Genomic DNA, 20,882 nt, shown 5'->3' with positions numbered 1-20,882 from the left:
ATTATACGCCCCCACGGCTGGAAGGGCGAGCATGTTTAAACGCGACGCGGGCGCGAACCCGTGACCTTCGGATTACGAGTCGCACGCCTTACGCACTTAGCCATGCCGGGCCCCAAGACAGGAATATTAATAATAATGGCAGGACTTTAATGATGGACTTAAAAAGATTAACTGTACTCTTGGTTTCCGCTCACTGGAAAAAATACTTTCAGTCCTGATAAGGTCCGCTCAACAATAACACAAGATAACTCAACATTTTTGTCCTTCACGTTACGTCACATTTTGAGTGACAGTATAATTAGTTCCTAACAGTTTAGTGTAGAATATCCTGTTTGCGAAATACAATTTAACACCAACACTATTCATGCCTTCCTTCCGTCATTCATTTTTATCTGGAAAACACTGATTACTGATTTAAGAAGTGAAAAGCTGAAATAAAACACACCCAAAATTTGTTTTAGAAATAAGTATCTTGTTCTGAAGTTGTGGCGACAGAAATGTCAAGTAAGCCGAACGTGTTCGTTCACAGTGCGTCAGTGGTAAGTTTTCTCACTTACAAAGTTAAATTCCAAAGTTCGATTCCCTCGTAGACTAAGCGCAGATAGCGCATTATTTAGCTTTTCACAAAAAAGTAACAAAATATACCTACTATTGAAAAATATTTCAATCATATATCTAAATATGCCTGAGTGGAAGTAAAATAAAAATGTGCAAAATATGTTAACCACACTACATTTGCTGTATTTAGGGCTGACGATACCTTTCGTTCACTAGGACTATTCAGGCATATTCAGACATAATCTTGATTGGGATGAACAATGTAAAATTTCGTGTTGTTAATCGTCCCCAGGTGACGAAATAACAAGAAATTGAAATGTACTTGAAAGTATCATACAATGAATATCAAGGAGAATATTATTCCAGACAGTATAAATAATTTTTATCATTTATTTTTCCTTGGTTTTACACACAAATACAAGATATATATAAAATTACTCTACGCTTTTTTCTGTGCATTTGAAGTTAAGCACAAGGCTACACAATGGACTATCTGTACTTTACACACCAAGGGTATTGAAATATGGTTTCTAGTGTCGTAAATCCGTAGATGTGCCACTGGAGGGCTACTATATTGATCAAATCCACCGTTAGTACAGCGGTAAGTCTATGGATTTACAATGCAAAAATCAGGGGTTTGATTCCCCTCGGTGGGTTCAGCAGATAGCCCGATGTGGCTTTGCTATAAGAAAAACACACGCACAAATTATTGATCATTGAACAGCAGAATACCATTTTTATCAAACCCTTAAGAGTTGATGACCAAGGCTTCTTGTAGAATATGGTGTTTTATTAAGTTATGCAGTTAATGTAGGAAAAGTAAACATAAAAACTGTTTATATGAATTTTTAGGACCTGCTCTTAATGACCTGAATTGTTATTAACTGTAAATTAGTTCAAATAACGAAGTTAGATAAAGTTTAAGTCTGTGCGTGTGTGTTTTACTTAGAGCAAAGCCACATCGACCTATCTGAATGTGTCCGCCGAAGGGAATCGAACCACTGATTTTAGCTGTGTAAATTCGTAGACTTATCACTGTCCCAGCAGGGCACAAGTCTAATTCTGCACTGCAATTCTGAAAACAGATTATGAGATCATTTATTGATAAAACTTTATCTAACTGAAAATGCTCTATATTACGTATTGTATCTTCAAATATTAGGAACAGAAATGTTTACACGAAACTATACCTGAATTCGCAGATAGTCGTAGCTATAATCTAGTAGAAAATCCCACGCATGTGATTTACGTGCCTTTAGTCTCTCCTTCAGTGGCATATTTTACTTCCAAACACAAACTAAGAACGGTTTGTTTATTGTAAACTGCATTTCACTGAAACTGATTAAAGCTGTACCCATTTAAGAGTTTGATTTATGTTAAAATATTTTTGTTTTAGTACACCATGAATCTGTTCCTAGTGATAGTAGCAGATTGTGAAACTGTTCACATAGACGTAGTGAAGTAAAGAATTCAGCTTAAACACGCCTAAATATTTAGTTTATCTTGATTTTAACTTCATTATCGTTTTAAAACAACTATTGTTGATTTACTTAGTATATATCATAATTTGCAGTCCCCACATATTCTGTAAACTTTCGGAAACTAAAATGTACAAGAAGTTTAATATAAAATGAAAGGTATAGGCAAGTCAGTAAATGATTCAAGTCCATCCACTGTTACACAAATATCTAAGGTGACTTTTGTCGTTTATGGTTACTTCAATAATAATAATAGATGTATCACTCCGATGTACAAACTTTAGCTGTACACGACAATAAGTATGTTTTATCTTGTTTCTTTATATCACACCCATGAAGAATATATTTAGACTCTAGTGTAACTAATAACATGGTTCTTGGAGTAAACCAACAATGTCTGTTTTCTAGTATAACATTAAAATTAAGGATTGTTCCCTTCGGACGGCACACTGCAAATACTGCATTATTTAGCTTTGTACTAAAAGCATAAAACAAGCAAACTGACTGTTGTTTTTTTTTAATTTCGCACAAAGCTACGTGAGGGCTATCTGTGCTAACCGTACCTAATTGAGCAGTGTAAGACTAGAGGGAACGCAGCTAGTCATCATCACCCACTGCCAATTCTCGGGCTACTCTTTAACCAACGAATAGTAGGATTGACTGTCATATTATAACGTCCCCACGGCTGAAAAGGCAAGCATATTTGGTGCGATGGGGATTCGAACCAACAACCTTCAGATTACGAGTCGAGTGCCTTAACCACTTGGCCATGCCGGGCCAACAAACAAAGTCATGGAATTAGTGCGCATGTGTGAGCACTTTACAATCGAATCTAGTCATTCTGTTTACATTTTATTTAATTCTTCTATCAAACAGGGTATGTATTTTTTAATTCTCATGTTTTCCATAGTTAGGAGAAAACGGTTTAATGTCGTAAAACCCTTTTTCGTAATGGAAAGTTTGAACTTAACAGAAACCATCAAGTAATTACTTCTGATGCCTGCTAAATTGTTTGAAGTTTTAGTAGATACTTTCATTCTTTTAATATTGTTTAACCTTTTTAACAACACGAGGAAATCTCACTCTGCTTAGTATAATGTTCACAGACAAAATTCACTTAAGGGTTTATTATTGTAAATCATCTTGTCCTATCTACAATAATGGACTTCAGAACCTTTAGGCTTTGCATTTTGGCCACTTATTTGTTGTTTCTAAGCCCTGACAACGTTGACAAGATTCTGGATTATGTAAGGACCTTTAAGGACGAAACATCATACCACTAAGCTTTCTATTTCATAATTTCACATTTATAAGTTGTTGTTTTTTGTCGAGGTATGTTTTCTTCTTTTTTTAACAATTTGGTCATGTGGTAAAGTGTGAAATATTTATCTATCTTTCAGATAACGCTGGAAAAGTTGTGAATATTAGTCATGCTTCACCATACATGAAGTGTAGAGGGTTACGTTCTTGTCCTTGTAATGCAGTGTGGAAGGCTGTCACTATACGCATCCGTATTTACAACTGTTGTTTAACATATTAATTATTTACCCTTTTTTACGAAATAAAGCCACATCCTATTTGTACTTCACGAAGAAGGCGCAGCTAAGATGGCTGTAATAAGGTTGCTACAAAACAAAAACGGCCCGCCATGGCCAGGTGGGTTAAAGCGTTCGACTCGTAATCTGAAGATCGCGGGTTTAAATCCCCGACGCACCAAACATGTTTGCTCTTTCAGCCGTGGGGGCGTTATAATGTGACGATTAATTCCACTATTCGTTGGTAAAAGAGTAGTGCAAGAGTTGGCGGTGGGTGGTGATAACTAGCTGCCTTCCATCTAGTCTTACACTGCTAAATTAAGGACGGCTAGCACAGATCGCCCTCTTGTAGCTTTGCGCGAAATTTAAAAACACTGTTGTTGTTTTGAATTAAGCACAAAGCTATACAATGGGCTATCTGTGCTCTGCCCACCACGGGTATCGAAACCCGGTTTTTAACGTTGTAAGTCCGCAGACATACCGCTGAGCCACTGGGGGCGTTTAAAAACAACACAAAATTATAAATAGTTTAGAACACGCGCCTGCATTACGTTCGTTATTATGTTGGTTGTTATTATTTAGTTTTTGTAATTACTTTGGCATATTGTTTAGGGGCCCTGTAAAATTAGTCCTGTAATACCAGGTGTGTCTTTGTGTCCACATGTACGAGCTAAGAGATGGTAGATAAAATACTTGTATTCCTCTTGTCTCCATGGATGATTTAATACGTGTACAGCTGCACATCGTCACGTTCTTCGTACAGTAGATTAGTGTGTTCCTTGTCCCTATTTACGAAGCAAAGAGATGTACAGGAAAAAAGTATATCATTTGTTTGTGCAGATGGAACATATTACTCTTCCTATTTGCATGAAGTACAAGATTTAGAAAATTAAAGATTTATGCACTTTTATACTGTGTATTGTTTGTGCCATATTTTGTGTATGAAACAAAAAGAGCTATGTAAGAAGATAAACCGTGTGTGATCCAAAACCGTCTATAGGTGGTGTAATCAGAATTTAAAGACTAGTAAACAAAAGAGACTAAAGAACCAATTCAACGTCTTATATTAGACAAAAATTGCAAAACATATGGTCTTAAACTTTCATCATACTTCACAAGAAAAGAAAACAAGTTTAATTTGATAATTTAAAGTTCGCATTTTTAATTCCTTTCATTTCTGTTTCAGATAACAACCACAACTCTTTATAAAAAAACAAAGCATTTATACTCGGACACTTGTGGAAGAAAACCTGAAAATATGCCTCAAATATTTATTTGTTTTGAAATTCGCGCAAAGCTACACGAGGGCTACCTGCGCTAGTCGTCCATAATTTAGCAGTATAAGACTAGAGGAAAAGTAACTAGTCATCATCACCCACCACCAACTCTTGGGCAACTTTTTTACTAACAAATAGTGGGATTGACCGTCACGTTATAACATTCCCACGGCCGAAAGAGCGAGCATGTTGAGTATAACAAGGATTCGAACCCGCCACCCTCTGATTACGAGTCGAGTGCCTTAACCACCTGACCATGTTGGGCCATTATGGAAGTAAGAATAAAAGTCGATAAAAAAGATGGGAGTTATATTTAAATATTTTATGTTCACGGTTTATTTAATAAACAACTTATCTAATCATATTAGATTCCCAGAGAGCAAGTATAAGTTTATACGTAACACCTTTTTACAGCATTTCCTTTTAAATTAAGTATTTGTTTAATAGTTCAATTTCATAATTTAAAGTTAAATAATTTATTCAATCAAAAATAAATATCAAATTTTCTTGTCAAAAATGGTTTACACTTGTTTAATATAATTTCAAAATTGTTTTGTGATTTTGAAAACTATTGGCTCAGTTGCTTGAGAAAAACGTGTAAGATAATGTTGTAAAATGAAAGATTGTTTAGGTTACGTGTTATTATAGTCATATGTTCAATGAAAAGATTTAAGTTTCATTGAAGATTAAATTTAGTTTCAAAAACAATCATTAGTAGGTTGAGCATGGTCCAATAAAAATAGCATGTTAGGTTGCGGATCAAAGCACCTACAGTTCAAGAGTTGAAGATGCTAACACACTTTTACTTGTGGGCGTTTTGTAAAAAAAAAGTCATCCTACTATTTTGTACAACGAGCTAGATAAAGCCCGTGTGGCAACGACCTGTAATTCAAAATTAGGAATGGATATACCAGAATCCTAGGGTTACCTGCCCTGGCCGGTTATCTCCTGTTCAATGTTATTCAGATTCAGATTCTATTTATTTTAACCTAACAACACAACGGTATCGATAAAACATAAACTACCAGCATTTTGAAACTACCAATCGTTATTGTCTTTTACTGTAGGTCCACTATACCTTATCATAAAGATGGAGTGGATTAATCTGTTGCTTGTTTGCAACGTTGGTTTCAACAAGTGTCGAAAATTATATATAATTATCAATTAATTTCATATAGCTGCCGAACTTCAAAGCCAAAGGCAATTCAACCTCTCCAATGGGTACAGAGTAACAAATATGTTATGATAATTTTCTTCTTCATAGCTCTATTGGTTTTAAAATACTTCTTTTTTTTTTTTGCTCCATAAGACATCTCCACCTAGTTTTAGGCTCTTAAGGTTGTTTTGCTTACAAAAAAATCGAGGCTTTACCTCATCAGTTCATAGCTAAAGAAGTCATAAAACTTTCCTTTGTAACAATTTCTTAAGATCGTGTAATAACGAATACTTCGTTAAAAAGAAACACAGAGTGACGACATCGCAATTTTGTGACAAACAAATCACAATCTTGCATACAGTATACGAGAGGTAACATCTGGGAGAATTAACTGTTACGTTAACAATTCTTCAAATATTTCCATTTTCTAAGATCCCTTTTTTAGCTTAACAGTTTTACCATATTCATGCGAAAGACTTTGCATTTATAACTTAACTTATCCATATCGATCACTTTTTTTTGCAATTGTCTTCGAACAGTGTTACTGCTCATTCTAAATCCACTGTAGCTATATTTTTATCTCTGCAGCTGTTTGTATTACGATTATTTGACATTTTTCGATTGTAATTCGACTTGAAAGCTCAAATTTTATTAAAATGCTGTTAATTAAAAAGAGTTTTTTGAAATGTAGTAAAAAGATACTACATATTTCATTATTTAATGATATACACATATCTTATCTAATATCATCTGAGTTTTTTTTAACGCTATAATTTGAAACTTGCTAACTCTGGTCTAGGTTGTATGTTCAATTAAGCCTGTACCTTTGTCCACAGGGAGAACAGTATATTGGCTCTGTCCAACTTTCATATACTGGTGCACATTAGAAGATGACAAAAGTTTCATTAATTTTAAAGCAGTAGATACGTCTACCAATGTGATATCAAGGACATTTTACTTTTCATATATTTTTCCTCCTAAGTTTACCCTGTGATGAAACCAGGACCTGTGATTCATCACGGGTAGATACTTGAGCCATTTGATTTTCTGAGTTTCAAGTTAAATAATGGTCCTGCTAAACGCTATTATCATTATTATTATTACCAACGATTGTTTTTTATTTTCGGGAAAACAGAAAATATTGTGTAACAGATTTACTGTTGTGCATTTATTTTAATACCTACGTCTGTTTCAATATGATACACGTGACGTATATTGTTGGATGTGTATTGCACAAGTCCCGCTTGTTTGCTAAATTTGTAGAAAATCCTCGAAAGCAAGAATAAACAATATGTGGCTTACGAAAATATTAGCGTGTATTCGAACATTGTTGAGCGTTCGAGTATCTCGCGTGATTGGTATAAAAGCTAGCCGAGAGACAGTTTTATATTGTTTAGTCGCTGCAATCAATGTACTGTAAGGTTCGGAAGCTGTAATTATGACTAACACTTATTAATTGGAAGACTATAGAATTTCACCAGGAACCTTACAGATTTAAAACATCCTAAACTTTAAATAACTTTAAATTAACTTTGGGAGTTTAAATTTGTACAAGGCCATTAAATACCATCGTCTTAAAAGGCAGTTTATAAGCGGCGTGAGGCCAACCAAGCTAGCTAGCTTGAGGGAGGTGTAACAATATCAATTCAAAATTAATTTGTTCGTCGGGAACTTGGATCGTCGATATCATATTTAGTTCTAAACCAAATAGAACACTCAGTATAATTTATAAAACTATTGTATATAAACCAATATTTCAATAACTATTTGAATTTGTGTGTGGATCGAGGGAGGGTGTTTTTCTTATAGCAAAGCTAAATCAGGCTATCTACTGGTCCACCAAGGGAAATTGAACCCCCCTAATTTTAGCATAGTAAAAATAAAGGCTTAGCGTTGTCCCAGCGGGGAACAATAACTAGTTGAAATAACAGTTATTATGAATTGTATTGTTGTGTTTATATTAAAATATACTTGTGTTAAGAAAGAAAATTGTGTATATCAATCTTGGTGGCAAGTATTGTTAAAACTTAGCAACATCTATATAACTTCTAATTTCAAACTGAAATTCCCGGTTATTTCAAATTGCAATACGTAACGTACGTTGCATAATAAATCGGAGATTCTTCAGGGATAAATTATAATACGTAACAACTGTGTGAAACATGTGCTTGTAAGAGACAGATTTCTCTTAAACATATTAATTTTAGTATTGAACATGTATCTCAGAACGGCTGGTATGGGTATTAACACTTTTACGAATAAAGCAGAAAACAACGTTTCGACCTTGTTTGGCAATCTCCAAGTTAACAAAGAGAAAGTTTGTAATTGACTGTTGCCAGGCGCACGTCTTAGGGACTAAAATGTAAACGGATATGGGATTGTAGAGGGCGTTGCAGTTAAATGTTAGGTTAGTAATTAGTACAGGTATAAAGGTGTTCCTTTATATTGGTTAAATTTTGGTTTTAAATGTTGTATAAGTAGGGTTTCTTTGATTTTGCATTTGTTTATATATGTTTTCTTACAGAGTATTTTGGTGTTTTCTATGGTTATGTTGTGTTTTGTTTTTATTTGCAGAGCTCAAAATTGTGTTAAGGTGTTTTTTGTTGTTGTTTGTTTGTTCCTTGAACCTGGTTTCCATTTTCTGCTTGTTTGTGTTATATTTGTCAGTATAATTTTAACATAGTATGGACTTTAGTTTTGTACCTGGTTTTTGAATAAATTTGGTGTTTACTAGAATGTTATGTTTTGTTATACGTTTTTTCCAAATGTTGGTTATTTTTTCGCTGGTGTCGGGAACATATGGTATGCAGCAGTATAAGGTTTTGTAGTTTGTTGTATCCTGGGATTTATTTCGTTTGTTTGTTGTTGGTCTAGGTGTGTGCTTGTAATTTTTTCTACGGTTTTTTGAGGGAATTTATTGATGTTGATGAGATGTTGTTTTATTTTGTTGATTTCATCGATAATTTTATCAGGTAAACATAGTTTTGTGGCTGTGTTTATTTGGTTTCTTAATATGTTGAGTTTTTGTTTTGTTTCGTGTGCTGAGTCCCAGGGAATGTATAATCGAGTATGGTTGTTTTTTCTGTGGATTTCTATCTTGAAATGTGTATTGGTTCCTGTGATCTTAAGGTTGAGAAATGCTATTCGGTTAGTGTTTTTCCTGTTTACAGGTGAACTTACTGTTGGGTTTTATAGAGATAACGTGGTTGAAAAAACTAAGTGTGTGTTCTGTAGATGTGAATCCAGCAATTGTATCGTCAGCATGCCTGTACCAGCACAGTTGTGGGTGTAAAGCTGAACTGATCGCTTGAGATTCAATCTGTGTCACAACAATGTTGGCTAGAATTAGTGACACGGGATTGCCTATAATAAATCTAAAATTTTAGTGGGGAGTTCACTAGAACTCGTTTCAAATTTCCTGAGAAGAATGAGTTATTAATGAGGCCATCAGAAATTCTTTTTTAAAAATGGCAAGAAATAGATTATGATATTCGTCTTTTAGTGCATGTTGTTTATGTATTAACATTTCTGAAATTTTGAAACATCTAACAAACTGAATAAAAACTGAAGTTTGTTGAGAGCACCAGTCAGCTTCATCAGTCACCGTGGAGAATTAAAGTACGCAGTCAATCAGTCATCTATAGCTCGGACCTCCAAGAAAGGTCCTCTATGATATGGAACAGATACAAGGATCAGCTTTTGCATATACAATATTTAAATATTTTGTTGTTGTACAATAAGGTTTTTGTACAATAAGATAGGATTGATATTCTCTTGAAGAATTTGGAGAGCATAGAATCAAAAGTGCTCCTTTAATAAATTTTATGTGATTTATTGTTAAATCAAGAGTTTGTCTCGATTCCATCTACTTCATATAACTTTCCTCTGGTTGGTGATATGTCTACAAATAACACTTGACTGAACTGCTGATAGTTAAGTTAATATAATAAATACTTGTTTACCTGATATGACCAAACGATTTAGTGCACTTCCTCTAGCTTTTAATATACATAAATTAACCAAAAATTTGAGATATTTTAGTCTCAAGTAGAGATAAGAGTATAACAGAATATATAAGAACCAAATATTTATAACCTATATTAAAGCAGAAGATGAAATATGACCAAAATCAAATATAGTGGTAAATATTGGTTTGGAGGAGGCTTCAGTAATTGTGATTGGGCCAGCAGGATAATGCGTTATTACACACATGATGAATGCTATCCCATTGTTTTACGGTACATTAAAGGAAGATATTGAATATTTTTTAGACTAAATTGGAGCAGCAGCACTTGTTTCAGGAGTATAGGCAAAACACAGACAATAATAACCAGAGAAACACACGATTATAACATGAGATCATGTGGATCCATAACCGATTAGCCATAGGTCTGGGACCTGATTATTAGGAAACGAAGACAGATACAATACGATCCATTTCTTTCGTACAAATACTCAAGAAGATAAAACACAGAAAGTACAAATACAGGCACAAGTAATGTAGTAGTCAAAAATATTAGTATTACTTGTTGTCTGTTATATGTCTACGCAAGGTGTCGATAATGTAGTTTTATGTAAGAAACAAGTGAGTGTATTTACAGATATACAAGAAGAAGAATGCTATTTTTTACACTTATGATGCAGACAACATTTGTTTGTTGTAAGAAGATAAAATGCTAAGCATAATTCTTGTGAAAATAGAGCAAGTATAATATTAATCAAACAAGGGATTTTATTATGGAATAAATGGATAATTGTTTAATACATTCTGTTCCAACAATATGTTTGGTTACTAATACGATTACAAAAATAGTTTTATACTTTTCAGAAAATCTTTAATTGTAAATTCAGTGTAACTCTTAAACTTAGAGATAGAGATTAATCACTTTCGTTATTAATGGAATAGCTATAATGTAAGGTTTAAAAGTTATTAAAAATAATACAAAGAAAATTAATAGAAAATTATAAACAATTAACTTTATAGTTACACAATTAAGCGTGTAATGTATTAAAATGGTTAACCAATGTTAAAGACAAATCTATATATTTCAGATAAAAGAAGGCAAACCTGAAGGTTTAATAATGCATTAAGAAGCATTCTAAAATTATTATTCTATATTGTAACTACAGATAATATAAAGAAGTTAAATAAAAATGTATATCACTAGAGGCAATTGTAAAAATAACTGATATTCTTAACAAATAAACAAGTTATTATAATGAACTAATTGAACCAAACATTAGAAGTTCATGATTAGGAAATTAAATGAGTGTTCAATTCATTATTAAATATCACTTATGAGTTAATACATGTCAGAAAATATCACAAACTATCACATAAATTCATAAGGCAGAAGCTAAGATGTTAGTTTTTAACTTAATTATTTTGAATAATTTACAATAATTACACTAAAATATAGCATTAATTAGACAAGTTAATATGAACAGTAAAGGTAGCAGTTGATAGGAAACTAAATTCATATTTTTTATCTTTTAACAACTTATAGAGAGAGTGTTACGTCAAGTAGAAAGAAGGCTTCCATTAAACCTAAAAATTTGACCACTGTTTATACATGGACACTATGGTAGAGACTGTTAAGGATAAGAACACCTTAAGAATGCTCATAAAGATATTTTTTAAAGCAACAGACAGATTGTTTAAATTAAAATAGCCATTTCAAATGACTAACACACTTATCTATAAATGATTGCAAACAATATTAAAAAATATATATAATAGTACCAACAAGAGTATGTAATCCAGATCCAAGAATCTAATTAGTACCAAAAGGATCACACAATCAGATATTTTCAGGAATTCAGAATACGAAGTCAGAGTTATATGAAAATGAAGTCATTACCCCAAGACCATTTTACTTGTACAAAAGTCACACTTTGGTACATGGTTAACTAATATCAAAGGTCTGGCATGGCCAGGTAGGGTAAGGCGTTCGACTCGTAATCTGAGGGTCGCAGGTTCAAATCCCCGTCGCACAAAACATGCTCGCCCTGTCAGCCATGGGAGCGTTATAATGTGACGGTCAATCCTACTATTCGTTGGTAAAAGAGTAGCCCAAAAGTTGGCGGTGGGTGATGATGACTAGCTGCCTTTCCTCTAGCCTTACACTGCTATATTAGGGACGGCTAGTGCAGATAGCCCTCGTGTAGCTTTGCGCGAAATTAAAAATCAAACTATTGTCAAAGATTAGAAAACATTATTCATAATATGTCAATAGCCACATGAACACTATGATGATAAAATTATATGTTGTGATTATTTAGATTTAATGAGAAATTGTTCAGTGCATAGGTAAGATGTAAGTTTATCCTTTACTTTGAAGTTAAGCACAAAGCTACACAATAGGCTATCTGTGCTCTGCCTACCACGGGTGTTGAAACGAGATTTCTAGCATTGTAAGTCCGCAGACATACTGCTGTGCCTCTGGGGCGTTGAACAATTGAAATACAACATACAAATTCGCCAAAAACTAATGAAGTATGAAAAGGTAAGATTATTTAAAGAACTAAAATCTAGCACATAACAACCCTTTGATTTTGCTTATTAAGTTTTGTTGTTTACATTTTCTAATCGACTACATTGTTCGATTCGTCATTATTAACAGTCTATGCAATTTCTCTGTGTCCTAATTAAAATTCGATGACTCACAATCATTGAATTCGACTATTTTAATACACTGAAAATATGACAAATTATTATTATCTCTTTCTGATTTTGTTTTATTTTTGAAGTTTAATAATCCATCTAGTTTTAGTATCTTAATCAGAGTCAGTTTATCTCGTGCCGTATGAAACAATATGCTTATTAGGAATGCCACTAAACATAGTATTACTGACACAGTATTAGATAACTTCCGCTAATCTGACCTATTTTTTTGCTGCTGAAGTTCACAAGTGTTCTGTATGCTGCTGAAATTCCTTAATAGTTAATCCTGACTGTTTCGGGGACAAATGCTTAGTTTCATCCAATATGATTTTCACCTCTCTAATCTCTTTAATAAATTGTAATTCCACGTCTGTTAATAACTCTTGTATATAAAGTACTTTTATGTTTAGCTGTAGAACTACATACCTAACTTTGCTTCTACAACTGGAAAGTAAGGTTATTCCTTTAACATGTACTGTACAATTACTAGTTAACTTGAAATATTCATTTTCTCTCAATTTAATCGTCTTAGTCTGATGATTGAATTATTGTACATTGGACATGCTACTGATGAAACTAGTTCACTTTTAATGTTGAGTAAATACGTTCCTAGAGTTCTAGTTTTAAATAAATAAAATCGTTTAGAAATGATGTCTCTGTTCTTACTTCAACTGTCTTCACATCAGCTCATGTGTAATACACGTAAATCTGTTCACTGTGTATGAGAATCACAAGCTGCAGTCTTCATTCATTTTAATTTAATACTTTCTACAATTTTCTAGGAAGTAAGAACATGACCTAAACTCCCTATCTGCTCCTACATACAGTGTTTGCACTAATTTAGCCAACTCTGTTCTGCTGCTTCTTACTGTAAAAGTTAATTGTTGTAAATGATTTTGAATTTTTGCATTCTGTTTGTTTTTGTTTTAATTTCTTTTGCATTCTAACCTAACATATCAGCTCCTGTTTTATATATTTCAGCTTGTTCTGTTCTAACATGTAGCAACTTGTTAGTGATGTTATCAATGCTTAGAATAGTTTTCTTGTATACTGATCATGAAACTCAAATGTTTGATTCAATTAATTCATTATTATATAGTTTATATTCATCTGTTAAATGGATCATTTCTTTAGAAATTTGACAATTTACGTTTTTATTTAACTTTCCTGAATCGTCTATCGTTGCTTTTTTTAATAAGCGCTAATTAAACTGTTTCTGTTGATTTTCGTTGAAAATAGAAACGCTCTTATATCATTTAACTCAATTAACAAATCGCTTATCTTTTCATGATGAATTTCTTATAATTTTGTATCAATCCCGTTAATATTACTATTAATACATTCATGACAACTACTCCTCGATATATAAATCTCGTTACTTCATCATCTACTATTAACACATTCATGAACTCCCCGATTCATAAATCTCATTACTTCATCATCTCTTCCTATTTGAAATTTTATGATAGTTTCTGAGTTAAGCAATTTCTTTATTACTAATCATTCATTGTGCAATCGCGTTAACAATCTAACATGTCGTAGAAGCAGTTTATTATTTAGAATAAATCACAAAGCTACACAGTGGGCTATCTGTGTTCTGCCCACCACGGGTATCGAAACCCGGTTTTTAGCGGTGTGAGTCCGCAAACATACCGCTGTGCCACTGGGGGGCCGCGGAAACACTATATCTTTTACAATTAACAATTGCTCTCCTGATAAAATGATTTTTTCCTTCCTCAATAAATACCTTATTTTTACTGGAACAATACTCACACTTGCATACAAATCCTATTGTCAGCATTTAAAGGATTCTGATGAGCCAGAAAACATGTTTACTACTAATTTGTACTGTTATATCTTCATAATTGGTATATGTATATACTGTGTACAATACTATTCGATTTTAAATTAATTAATTATCAAATGCTTCTACCACAGTATTTTGTATGTTACCTGGGTTACTATTGATCACTCACAGATTACTTCTAGGAGTACGTGTTCTAACCTGAGGGCAACATTTTACTTGTCTTATCCTAGATGTAGATATTATATGTGTCTGGTCTTTCACTAAGCCGCGTCATCGTATGTAGTGGTGTATCATATATAGTTCCGACATTCTGGTTTAAAATAACGTTACGTTATTCTAATAAAAGTTTCACAATCTATAATATCTCTTCGTCATAAAACATTACTTGAATCTCTTCTGACTTCCGTTCTCTTTTTGGTTTTTTTTTTTGGTAAATTCTTACCTTGACTCTTCTTATCGATTTTGTTAGCTAATCGTTCATACTGATAAGGCTCCAAATCCTTTACTTATTTTATTTATTAACATACACGAACGGCTTACTTTTACCATATATTTCTTAAATTGTAAAGTTCACTGAACTTATTTGCTTAACCCTTTTGCACCAGGTACCCCTTTAAATACCTTTCTCCCTATTTAGTTTTAAAAACCTTTATTTTCAATGTATGTACATGAAATGAACATTATAATGTATGTTATGATTATGTTATCTAAGTTATAAGTCATTTATTTAAGATAACCTATAAAAATACTTAAAACTTCAGATATATTGTTACGTGAACTACGAGCTATGAAAATTTTGTATGTGCGTCTTCAATAACACACAGATACATTTAAAATGTATCTAGGTCTTATTTTTATATTTTAGTCAATTATGTATTGGTTCTATTTATAATTGTATAACAGAAAGGTTTAAACATTTTCAAATATGCATTACTTTGCGTTAATTTTCAAGGCTTACAGTGTTCCGTGGTGCACGAAAATGTTTCCTAAAAGTGTGCATATCTTCTTGAGGACACCATTGATTTGTGTTGAGATAAATAATAAATGGTAAAGGAAAAGAAAGGGAAATAAAACATTAAAACTTAACAATATGTGAAAAAGTAAAATACTTAAATGTACGAATATAATCAAAAGAAGGTTTTTAAATGTACTTTACAAAAGTAAAATGTATATTCTTTACCTATTTACCTATTTACCTATTTTCCTCATTTTAATCATTTCACTGCATTGTATGTTGATGATAATAGACAACAATAAGTCAATTTTGTCAACACTCCTTCCATTCTGACCCAAGTTATTCAGGTACAGGAATCAAGAGCAACAGTTATTACTCCTTGGTAATCAAACCCACCAAGGTTCCAGAAGTTGTTAAGTCTGAGTACAAATCTGAACACACTAAGAATAGTCCACCTGAAAAGTGTTTTAGTTGAGGTAGTAATTCAAAACCAATGACTCGTTCAAAACCTATACCGATTAAACCACTTATCTTACTTTTCTGGTACCTTTCAGACAATAGAAGATGGAAATATAAAATGCTGTCTAAAATGCATCACATTGTTAGTAGTTTGTGTTATGCTGCAGCTGTCTGATATTGTGTCAACGTCGGTTATCACGGATACAGAAGAGGACGAGACCAGAAACAGGAAACTCATAGTGTAATGAGAACAATATGGAAACAGACTTGTGAAGTCACTGTCGGTGGCAAGCCTGAAAACTTTATATCCAGAAAGATTTCAAGCCCACTAGGGCAATAACAGCGAAAAAACTAGTTACGATGAAAACACAATAATGAAAATCAAAAAATTATGTTCTCTTTACTACCCGCCATTGTAATTTTATAATTTTAATTTTCATTTATTAAAATACAAAATATACTGACGACTGCATTATTATTGACTCACGTCTAAGTCTATGCTGGTCTCGACAATGAAGTCGTGTATATTCAAGAGCCCACAGCAATATGACGTAATAACACCTAGGCACGTGTCTTTCTTTGGTGCTTGTTGGTATTGTTTGTATATAAAAAGATTCTATTAGGTTAATAATTTTGTATTTTTCATTGAAATTATCGTTGATAATGCATGGCACGGTAACTTAGAAATTATTATTTTCATTCAAGTACATTGTCAGACTATAAAGAAGTAACAATAATAACTTTAGGAGAGCCTACGTGGCAAAGGATTTTTATACGCTGAAGAAAGGCCATCTTCAGACAACAAGCCTGGATCAAATTAGCAGTCTTGTTTCTAGACCAAAAAATACTTCTTATACGCATGTTGTTTTGTTCGTCTCATTTCTCAAGAAGCATTATGCGACATATGAACATAAAATTCCTCTTTTAATGGCATGGCCAGGTGGTTAAGGAACTCGACTCGTAATCTGAAGGTCACGGTTTCGAATCCCCGTCACATCAAACATGCTCGCCTATTCGACCAATCCCACCATTCGTTGGTCAAACAGTAGCCCAAGAGTTGGTGGTGGGTGGTGATAACTAGCTGCCTTCTCTCTAGTCTTACACTGTTAAGATATGTATGGCTAGCGCTGATAGCCTTCATGTAGCTATGCGCAAAATTATAAACAAACAAACAAACTTAAGAGTAAAGTAACAATAGTTTTTGTCATTAGGGTTAAACACAGCTGAACAGTGAAACAACGTACAGATACATAATTATTGGTTAGGCCAAGCAAACTAGATTAGCAGTTCATAGATCAAGTTTTCTAAAGAATCATACGGGTGGGCGGATTGTTCTTTACTAACTTTTGGGCAGAAATTTGCTAACATTTATGAACTTGTCCAAATAGAGTTAATTTCGGCTTCTACTGTTACAATATGTATGTAATTGTATTTTCCTATACCAATATCAGGCTATCTGCTGTGTCCATCGAGCCGATAGAACCTCTGTTTCTTGAGTTGTAAATTTGAAGACTTATCGCTGTTGCGTAGAGGGAATACAATTGAAGTTAGAATGCTAGCATCTGAAGGTAAAAGGCGAGATTGTTTTGATTGACCCCAGTGATAGGATCTTATTTTCGTGTTTGTTTGTTTTTTTATTTTACGTTGCTTTGGAGAGATCACCTTCCCACAACTGTCTGCAGGTAGTGAAGGGCGATATAGATGTGGAACATTGTGGGTTTGAGCACCCACATGTCGCTCTCCTTACATATTCCTATTTTCTTTGTTCTTCTTTCTTTAATATGTGAAACTAGCGGACGCAGATTGAGACTGGTAGTCGGAGTTTCCCCACCTTATGTGAGTCTTACTTCCACAGTCACCTCCAAAGCTAAGGGTACATATTATATCTGTAACGATCTTTTTAACGTATGCAGTGTTTTTGTCGTAGCTTTTGTTTTGTTTTGATAGTTAAAACGTTGTTTTTATATCACAAGTTTAGGTTTACTCATTTTAACACAGTCCTTCCTCTTGATGTGAATCATTATTTCACTGTCGCTATATGTTTTGCACATGTAGTTATACGTATATATAATTATTTTAGAAACAAAAATCTGTTAATTATACAGAGCTTAAGAAGAAGATTCTTATGGATAGTTCTATAAATCCACTTTGAAGTTAAGTGTAAGCTAAATGGTGTTGGTGTTAGTTCAAAATCATACCTCTTTTAGACAGTTAGAGTTATACAAATGTTTATTATATGAATTAGTTTTGTCTTTAAAGTGTAATCTAATACGTGTCAGAAATGATGCCATACTTACTATGTGAACTAATAGCAAAAAAAAAAAAAAAAATGTTGTAAGGTTTCAGTTGCAGAAAATAATACCACAAAAGACCAGTCAGTTATTTTCAACTTTTGTTTCACGTAAGTTTATAAATTTCATTTGCTATAGATTTTACATGAAACACGCGTTACAGTTTAATCATAATCGATGTCTAATATCAGTCCTTATCAAATAAGTATTCTCGCCTGCTTGATGTTTTATTTCATATTAACTACTTTTAAACCTAAATATAGAGCAATAACAATTGTAGTCTTAAGTAGGATGTTTTCTAAAAGGAGGGTGAACAATTAACAACAATAAAAGTGACGTCATCAATAATGCTAACTTGTCTCTTCTAAATATTTTCAAAGCTATGTTTAAAACGTTTATATCAAAATTGTTGTTTTTACATTTGTAAGATTGAGAATTCTAAAATCTTTCAAGTCACGTTTATCAGAGGTTAATAAACGTGATAATGAATCTTCTCCTGTGACACTTGCGTTTGATAGATAATTTTGTTTGTCTTAACTCTTTAAAGCTTTCTTTATTTAGAATAACTAAGTACCTAATTGCAATCGTTGTCGAATATTTGCCTGAATGTTGTATATTAATATCAGTCGGGGTTCCGAAAATAATGCTTTTTAATTGTTTTTGTTAATATGTAGTCTTTTAAGACATAAACATAAATTTTCTTAAACAATTTTCATTAATAATTTCCTGTCTAACTAACATTTTTATTTTTCATAATTTTATATAGATTTTTTCACAACACTAAAATATTTTGATTAAACTTTGAAATTGTTCACAAAATACTCCTTGTGAAAACTTATTTTAGCTTTGCAAAAAACTCTATTTTTTATTATTTTTTTGTATATGTAGCAATGAGGCATCTAATATTGATAACGCCACCCTGTGTCTGTCTAATCTTAAGACACTTAAGTATTATTACACGTTAAAGTAAGCTTGTGTGATAAAATCTGTTACATTTGATTTCTATATCTGACTTCGTTCATAGTTATCGTTGTATTTTACTGTCCAATGATTGACTGCTTCAGGCGATAGAGTGGAACTAGACGATGACGTCATAGTGTACGCGCCATAAACGATTAAGTCATAGTTTCATGATGTGGTACTAGAGAATGTTACTGTTTTAGAAATAGATAACATAATAGTCAGTTGGAAATGTAGCGTCTAAGTTTAAACACTTCCACAAATGATGTAAAGTGAATAACTGATAGTTTTGGACCAAGACTTTGATACATTTGCATCTGAACCAATAGGCAAGAGTAACAAATGATGACGAGAAACCCACTTGAAGTAAAAACGTATATTCATATTAGCCATTTGAGAATACAATGGGCAAATGGTCTCATTGGTAGTGGCATGCGTAACAAAGTGTATACAGTCCAGATGCCGTTACGTTTCTCTTTATTAAATAATAATTAAATAATCAGTAGATAAATCAGCGTTATTACCGTTTTCGGATTTCTCAGTAATTCAAACGTCGTACATTTAGTGCAGACTGAACAAACGTTTTTGTTAACTCTTTATACCATACAAGAGAATCTGCAATTATCACAGCACTTTCTATATTTTATGGAACCTTGACCACATACACTGTCAGTCTTGATATGAGGTCTTGATGCTGTCACCAAACATTGGTTTCTGTTTACTTTTCTTTTCGCCAATGCAATAGATACTGCAACAGCTAGAAGCTACACATTGTACACTTATGTATCGTCAAAAATGTCTTCTATCAATGATCGCAAAACTATCTCAGAACTTGATAACATTCTCTCAACTATACTTGACAGTATTGGCTTTTTAATAAAAGAACACAGTGAGAACCATGTGATAACATGTTATGACCATCTTATTTCTTTTACTGAACTTTACTAATTTTTGTAAACCTTATAACAATTTAGCTGACGTTTAACATGTAGAATCTAAAACTATTATATTGTAGTAGAGATAATTTCTGACATAATTTTTATGTGAATTTAAATGAACGCTCTTTATAAACTGATTTAATCTGAAAGGATTGATATATTTTCCTATACACCATACATTTTGTCATCAGACCATTAAAAATACAAACATACTACCATATTGAAAAAGTCCACGATGTTATTCACGGGGTTTATTGTTCCAAAGATATTGACGTAACATTACAGTATTTACCACAATTATCTAACAAGTTTCCTATGTATATGAAAAGAATCTAATTTTATTTACACTTAATGTTCTGTTAGATATATGCGAAGAAATATGTTAATTCTTGTATTAATTATGTTTAAATATTGCACAATAATAAAACAGGTTCACTTTCAACCGTCAGTGGGAAAGTAGCTGAGTAGAAAGTATACAATAACTGTATGCTGGCTGAACTGTATTACACATTTACGAAAGTTGATTTAATCTTGATAGTTCAGTATTTTGTTATTAATACATGTTTCAGTTTTTGTTATTCATAAATATAAAAGCTGTCAGAACTTTCCCTATGAACAAATTTTAAGAACAAACCTAAAGTGTAAGATATGCAAGTTACATCTTGGAAAATATAACTATGCATAGGTCTTGCTAAGTTATACTTGTAAACAATAGTAGTTTTAAAATATAAATATGTGAGTTCTAGATCATGACTTCCCAAGCTACTCTCAGATAGTTAGGATGTCATGAATGTACACTTAGTT

The 20,882-nt window shown here is 32.7% G+C and overlaps 1 long non-coding RNA gene across 1 annotated transcript in view; it reads left to right on the top strand.

The window, feature by feature from the left end:
* The window catches only part of LOC143222878 (uncharacterized), a 40,373-nt gene that overhangs the window by 3,142 nt on the left and 16,349 nt on the right, over window positions 1-20,882 (top strand). The window lies entirely within an intron of this gene.

This window comes from Tachypleus tridentatus, chromosome 8 (assembly GCF_004210375.1).
Source record: "Tachypleus tridentatus isolate NWPU-2018 chromosome 8, ASM421037v1, whole genome shotgun sequence".
In the NCBI taxonomy this organism is placed as follows: domain Eukaryota; kingdom Metazoa; phylum Arthropoda; class Merostomata; order Xiphosura; family Limulidae; genus Tachypleus; species Tachypleus tridentatus.
This window is presented reverse-complemented; position numbering and strand designations above follow the sequence as displayed.